The sequence below is a fragment of the Limanda limanda genome, chromosome 20 (genome assembly GCF_963576545.1).
Source record: "Limanda limanda chromosome 20, fLimLim1.1, whole genome shotgun sequence".
NCBI lineage: Eukaryota > Metazoa > Chordata > Actinopteri > Pleuronectiformes > Pleuronectidae > Limanda > Limanda limanda.
Window position 1 is genome coordinate 1458922 of NC_083655.1, and position 7500 is coordinate 1466421.

A 7500-nucleotide genomic window follows, 5' to 3' on the forward strand; every position below is an offset into this window, starting at 1 on the left:
CACACACACACACACACACACACACACACACACACACACACACACAGACACACACTGCCTCTCTACCAAATGGTGTGACATTCAACAGCCCACACAGTTTTATTTGATTACTCAGCTCGTTTCGAGGCGGACCTGCTGGTGAAAGTGTGTGTGGGGGGGGGTGAGGTGGGGGGAGTCCTGGTGGATGTGACGTCTCCTGTGGTTACCGGTGGTACTGCAGGTCACAGAATACGAGAGGCAGCAAAATGGTCTCAAGTGTCTCATGTTTCTGTTTGGTTGTAGCTGGTTCATTCATTAATTGAATTAATTAATTATTAAATTGGCATCTTGACTCCACAGCCCCCCCCCCCCCATCTTTACTCAGCAGACTGCAAATGCACAAGTATTAGCTCAGTATTTCGGGACAAATATCAGAAACAGATTAAAATTAAAAACAAAACCCTTTGACACTTTAAAGTGAATAAATTCTATCAGCAGAAAAAACTACGTCAGAGTTTCATTAAAATCGTTTGATCTTCTGCAGCTTTTGTTGAAAAACATCATATTTAACGATTTGTTTTAAAGGTGTGAGATTTTATCTGATTATCAGGGTCTGGATTTGAGTTTAGTGAAGTCTGAGTAAAATGTACGAGTCTGGAAGTCTGAAGAGAAGTTATCAGTAATCAGGACGAGTTTCTCTCCCAGGAAGAGCTTTGAGAACGCTCCTCTAGAACTGGAGAAGATAGAGAAGGAGAAGGAGAGAGAAGGGAAAGAGAGGAGGAAGATGTTCCCCAGCTTTCTCTTTAATTGGTGGAGCTCGTCCTAAGCTCCTCCCTCAACCATGACCCTCATCCTGACTCCTCCCACATCTGATGTGTTGCATTCTGCTGTGAAACACGATGATTATCGGTCTATGACACAAACACTTCCCGAAACCGTTTCAAAGTAAAAGCACTCCAGGGTTTCACTTCCTGAATCCATTCATTTGTTCCATTGTGTGTGTGTGTGTGTGTGTGTGTGTGTGTGTGTGTGTGTGTGTGTGTGTGCGGACATTCCTTCCAGAGTACAACACTCTGAAGTCACCTTCATCTCCTCATCCTATACACAATTAGACACACACACAGACAACAATGACTCACTCTGTGCCCCCAAGTCATTTCACACACACACACAGTCACACACACACACACACACACACACACACACACATACACACACACACACAGTCACACACACTGGCTGTGTGATTGAGATGAAGGGCAGAGTGCTGATAAGGTCTTGAGTAGAGGGCTAAATGTGGAAGTTAAAAGTGATAAGACGTTCCCAACCCAATCCCAACCCGTCATGCAGAAGATATCGAACCCTCACCGGACTCCAGCAGGAGCTTCAGTCGCTCGCAGGTTCATATTTTACATTATTTTAAACTAGAAGACGAAACACTGACGGAGAATCTGAGCACGACTCCACGACACTGAGGCGGAACGGGTGACCACAACGCCAGAGAACCTGAGAGGAAACCAAGAGAGAAATTAAAATCGCTACGGCCTTCAGAAGCGTTGAGTGAGAAGTTGTTCAGTGAGAAGCTGAGCAGGAGACCAGGACCCGGCAGGCGACCAGGACCCGGCAGGTGACCAGGACCCGGCAGGTGACCAGGACCCGGCAGGAGACCAGGACCCGGCAGGCGACCAGGACCCGGCAGGAGACCAGGACCCGGCAGGAGACCAGGACCCGGCAGGAGACCAGGACCCGACAGGCGACCAGGACCCGGCAGGAGACCAGGACCCGGCAGGAGACCAGGACCCGGCAGGCGACCACAGGCTGAACACGGTGAGTTCAGGACCGACCACAGAGACTCTGAGGAAGCTGCCTTGGGGCTAGAATCAGCTTCGGAGGAAGGTCGCAGCCGATCTCGACCTTGGAGAATCTGAATATTGAGACGTGGTGATGTCAGGTGGTGACGGATGTGACCTTGACTCCAGGAGATCACGTGGTGGCCGTGACTTTGAGGAAGCCATTAGGCTGGTACACGTGGACTGGATGGAGACATGGAGGATTCAGACCTGATTCTGACTTGAGTTACAGTTTGTTTCCTCAAGCTTCAGGTTCAGATCATGATTGTGAGACGTCTGGTTTGATTCTGTCTCGTTGCTGGAAACACTCACACGTTTTTTAAACTCAGATTAAAAAGGACTTTGACTCTTTTCTGCCAGAGTTTGTGTTTCAGTTTTCTTTCTGGTGCGTCATGTTCGATGTCTCTCTCTCCTCACGGTGGAATGAGCTGCTTCACCAGGGTCACGTCCTGAGGAAGCTTTACCATTGGTCGACCGGCCAAGTTTTGGGAGCTTCCCCATTGGCTGTTGCTCTGTCACACTGAAGCAGGGGGAGGAGCATGACACCTGTGAAATGAACCTATTGGATGACACTGGCTGTCAATCACACAGCGTCCATCACCCAATGCATATAGTTCTTTATCGTCTTGAAACGACACATTGAGAACATAAAGTCATAACATTTCCAGATTTCTTTACAGACAACTGGTGACAAATGTACTTTCCATAGAAAAGGTCCCACAGCAGCTAAACCCGGTCCTGTCATATACTATAACTCTCTGGTTTTATTTATCTGCAATTAAAGTTGTTTACAAATCTCTTTTTGGCTAAATTCATTCAGTCATTTCAATAAATCTTTCATAATGATTCATATTTCTTAGACTTTTTCTTGTCCGTCCTCAGAAGTGAGTGACATGGAGGAAGAGGAGGAGTCTGCTGCTCCGCTGTTGGACGGAGAAGATGAAAACGTTACGACAGAGGGAGGAGAGAAAGAAAAGTCTTTCCAGGAGACGGTCGTAACGACGGTGATGACCGAGGTCACAGGGAAGAGGGAGGAGGAGGAGGAGGAGGAGGAGGAGGAGGAGGAGGAGGAGGAGGAGGAGGAGGAGGAGGAGGAGGAGGAGGAGGAGGAAAATGAAGCAGAGGCGGAGGAAGGAGAAGAAGAGGAGGAAGAGGAGAGTAAAGGAGAAAAGCTTCTGGGGCCTTGGGAGTCTGAGGTAAGAACGTCTCATGAAACTCAACGTGAAAAACACTTTGACAACAAACTTCACGAAGTCTAATCATAGAATCAAATCATGAATTCAGCAAACGCACAGACGTTCAGATCATGATAAATGTTTTCAGTGTGGAACATAAATCCCCCCTGTGAAGAAGCAGCTAATTAATTTGTTATCTTTTGGATTTGATTCAAAGATCTCTGTCTCATCTTTCTAAATTCATCTCATTCCAGAGCTTTTCCTGCTTTATAACAGAAATGTTTCCTCATCATTTTTCTTTATCTCGACACCAGCCGAAGCTTTTCAGTTATTCTCCTCGGAGTTAAATCCTCTCTCCCCTGAAGTTCTGTGCACTGTTCTGATGAAGCAGATTTATTTCCTCAGAGGGACGCCCCCCCCTTGGCTTGGGGCATCGCTGGGCCCTGCAGGTTGTTCTTGGAGCTTAGAGAGGATCAGTGGAACTACAAATGAAAATGGGTCATTATTAGGCTTTGATAGTGGGATTTCTTCAGGGCTGAATCTGAGCTGCTCACAGAGACGAGGGATTCACGCTGTTGCTTGTGGATAATTCAGTTTTCCAATAATGTCCTTTAATGATCAGTTGTTCTGTGGGCGTGGCAGAGAGTTGTGTTCTGGTGTGAAGGACGGGACAGTCTGTCATTCTTTAGGGTTTCAGATATCTATCAGAGCCTGATCGATATAATAACAATAAACCATTCGCTGGAGAAATGCAGCTCAAGGTGCTTTACATGTGTTTATTCTGTAAAATAAAAGTTTACACGTCATCAACCAGGATCAAGATGTTTTTTGTTTTCAGGCGTCTGATGTGAAGCCTCCGCAGCCGGACCCAGCCTTCAACAGAAGGTGCAGTTTACTCTCCAGTGACGTAAGTTCCTCCTGCGTTGGTTCAGTTCTTTGTTGTAACGTGGTTCTGCTCGAGATGTTCGGAGACGACAGCAGCTCGACGCCGCTCGGAGGTCAGAGATGAAACGTTCAGCTCAGTGGCGTTCGTTTACCTGAGCTGTTGATCCGGCGCCACATGATGAAGTCTGAGTTATTACATCCGTCCTGAACCAGGTTTCAAGGGCGTCTCGACATCTGCTCACCCACAACCTCGAGGTGTACCTGGATGAAAATTCAAAAAATTGTAATTTAGACTTAAAGGGATTGTTCACTCAAAAATGAAAATTCACTCACTATCTACTCACCACTGTGCCGATGGAGGCGTCTCTTCCCATATGAATCGAACCCAGCGTTGCCATTGGAAACCATCCCTCCGAAGATGCAGCATTATTATTCAGCACAGAAGCAACATGAACTCAGAGGAAAGAAACGCTTCTGAATCGGTGAATGGAGGTGAATGTTGTTGTGGGACGTGGGCGGCTGAGAAACCGATTCCCTGGCGTGAGTCCGGTTTGGCAGCTCGGCCGTTCAGCAGCAGAATGACTCACCAGCTCCAGTGGAGTCGAGCCGCTCGGTGGAATCATCTCCACCTCACTCCTCGTGTCTGAAAGCTGCCGTCACAGCGTCGCCATCCATCCTCACGCACAGGAAGTGACCTCCTCGAATCAGTGGTTTCACGAGAGGAGACGGGAGAAGAAAGGATTTTGTCTTTTGTTGCTTCTCTGTTAGAAATATACAAAGTCTCTGTTGTGTCTGCTCGTCCCTGCAGGTGAAGTATAAAGAAGACTTTGAGAAGATGAAGGGTCAGAGTCTGTTTGTTCCTGAAGCTGAACTCATCCACTCCAAGAACATCAGCGCCGTGATATCCGAGGTCAGAATCAGAACCAGAATCAGAATTCTTTTATTTGCCAAATATGTTTGCACATACAGGAAATTGCCTTGGTGTCATTGGTGCACTGAACATAAAACAACAATATAAAAACAACAATATAGAACAAAATAGAATAAAATATATCCAGAGTTATGGGCACGTGTGGTGCTAAGGTGCAGAGATTGTCTGAGCGCAACACACTGTCACACGTCTGAGTCACACAATACAACAACCTTAAAGGTTCAGTGTGTAGAATGTAGTGACATCTAGTGGTGAAGTGTCATGTTGCAGCTGAACTCACTCTCTTCCTTGATCATTTTGCGTCTGTTTCAGTCGAAGTACAAGGAGGACGGGAGGAAGGAGGCGTCGGTGTCTCTGTACTCCGTCCTGCCGGAGACGCCGGCGACACAACACGCCAGAGAAGCGTCAGAGCTGCAGAGTGAGGTAGGTCACATGACCTGCAGCGTCCAACAAGACCCAGCTAATGAAATACATACATGTGTTATTATAGTATTAATTGTATCACCGTTTGTTTTCCAGATTAAATACAAAGGCCACGCGAAGACAGAGAATTCCTCGTCTCTCTTTTCTCTTCTGCCTGAAACCACAGAGACTCAGTTTGTCAAGGAGCTGACGGAGATGCAGAGTGAGGTCAGACTGGATCGGGGTTCTCTCTATTCGTGTGCATCTAAATGTCTGTTGCTTCTGTCCGACACTTCTTTTCATCAGTGTGTTCAGCCTGAAGGAAACAGCTCCACTGTTTTCTAGCGCAGGCTGAAATCTTGATATCCGTGGGCGTCTCAGTGAAACTCTCTCTGCTCCTCAGAACAAGTACAAGGAGGAAGGAAAGAAGGAGAGGAGCAGCAGTTTGTACTCTCAGCTCCCTGAAACCGCCGAGATGCAGCTGGCCAAGAGCGTGCACGAGTTTCAGAGCGAGGTTTGCTCAGGCTCATTTACCATCTTAATCTGAAAGAATCTTTGTCTTTTAACAACTTTAAACTCTGAAATTCAGAGTTTCCTCAGAATATTACCCTCATGGACTCCAGTGTCTCGTTGAGATGTGTCGAACTGAAAGAGACGAAGCGCTCGAGCGTCTCTGGATCTCATGTGATCTTGTTCCTCTTCAGAAAAAATACAAAGCAGACGGAAAGAGAAAAGCCTCCATCTCGCTCTACTCTCAGCTTCCTGACACACCGGAGATCCAGCACGCACTGGAGGTGTCGCAGCTGCAGAGCGAGGTTCAGTGTAACACACACACACACACACAGACACACAACGCTGATTATGACCTTTTCGTCTTTATATTTCCACTCTGATGTTTTTTCCTTCAAGCGGCCCCAAGCCTCGGTCGTTGCTCGGTCACTTTGACCAGCGGGTCCTGTTTTCTATCTCTGCTTCAATGGTTTTATGAATTAAAAGCAAAAGTCCTAAAATATGAAGTTTAAAAGATGTGTGTTTCTCCTTCCATCCAGAAATGTTGTCTAGTTGGTTGATAGGCGACGCTCAGAGTCGTCCATGTGTCCCAAACTGTCCACCCCAACGGAGACGCGTATTGTGAATGTGTTGTGTAGACGTCTAAATAATGCTCCTGAAACCAGAATGATATCAACATGTTCCTCATGTCTTCAGCACAAAATGCTCCTCTCAGATGATCCACACTGGGAGTACTGGTGTAAAATGAGTGTGTGTGTGTGTGTAAATGCCCGTCTCTGTGTCCTGTGTGATGGGAATTTTAATTCCCTGGTGAGGAAATAGACCATCAGACTGAGTGATAATTTCAATAATATCAAAGTATTTAATTAAAGGTCAAGAAAACAATTTACAGTGAATAGAGTTGAATACAAACAGAGTTTCTGAGCAAACACTTGGCCAAGTGGGAAAGAGCTATCAACACCACTGCAGGTATTGAAGGTCTGACAATATGGATGAGAGGAAGGCTGTCTTAAATACACAATCTGACGTCACAACATCATCTTCCCATATCACGCGGAACATCATAAGTTCAGTGGTTGGAACCTATCAGAGAAGAGGCAGCGGTCATCCTGCTCTCCTGAGGGAATAGACATTTGGAACATCAAATAGTATCAAGTTCATCCATGGCCAAACAAACAGACATCTACTGGTATCAGGCTGACGCAAACATTACTTAGATTTTATAGCGGTGTTCTTTAGGTCATTCCACCTGTACTTTGAGCATAGTTTATGTGAACAACATGTTATTGTAACATTTCAGAAAGAGAACAGTTAGATTTAATAATTTCTGTGACATCCTGCAGGTGAACTACCGCCCCAAGCTGCTGGTTAGAGGAGCTCCCTCGTCTCTTTACTCTCAGCTCCCCGACACCTCAGAGATCCAGTTTGCCAGAGAGATGACTGAGATGCAGAGTGAGGTGCGACAGCAATGATGTGATAGATATGTTGATATGTCAACAAAATAGAGACAATTAAGACGTTGTAATAAATGTATACGTCTGTCCCCTGTCAGAGTAAATACAAGGAGGGCGGCAGGAGGAGGCTCTCTCAGAGTTTCTACTCTCAGCTCCCAGAGACGGCCGAGACTCAGTTTGCTAAAGCTGTAGCGGAGCTGCAGAGCGAGGTGAGAGACGACCTCCACTGGTCAGCTTCTAGAAAATAGAATCTGCTCTGACCCTCTGCGTGTGTGTGAGTGCACTGACGAGTGTTTTCATCTTCAGAGGCTTTA

The 7500-nt window shown here is 46.4% G+C and overlaps 1 protein-coding gene across 3 annotated transcripts in view; it reads left to right on the plus strand.

Moving 5' to 3' along the window:
- The window catches only part of nebl (nebulette), a 49994-nt gene that overhangs the window by 13131 nt on the left and 29363 nt on the right, over positions 1-7500 (plus strand). The window lies entirely within an intron of this gene.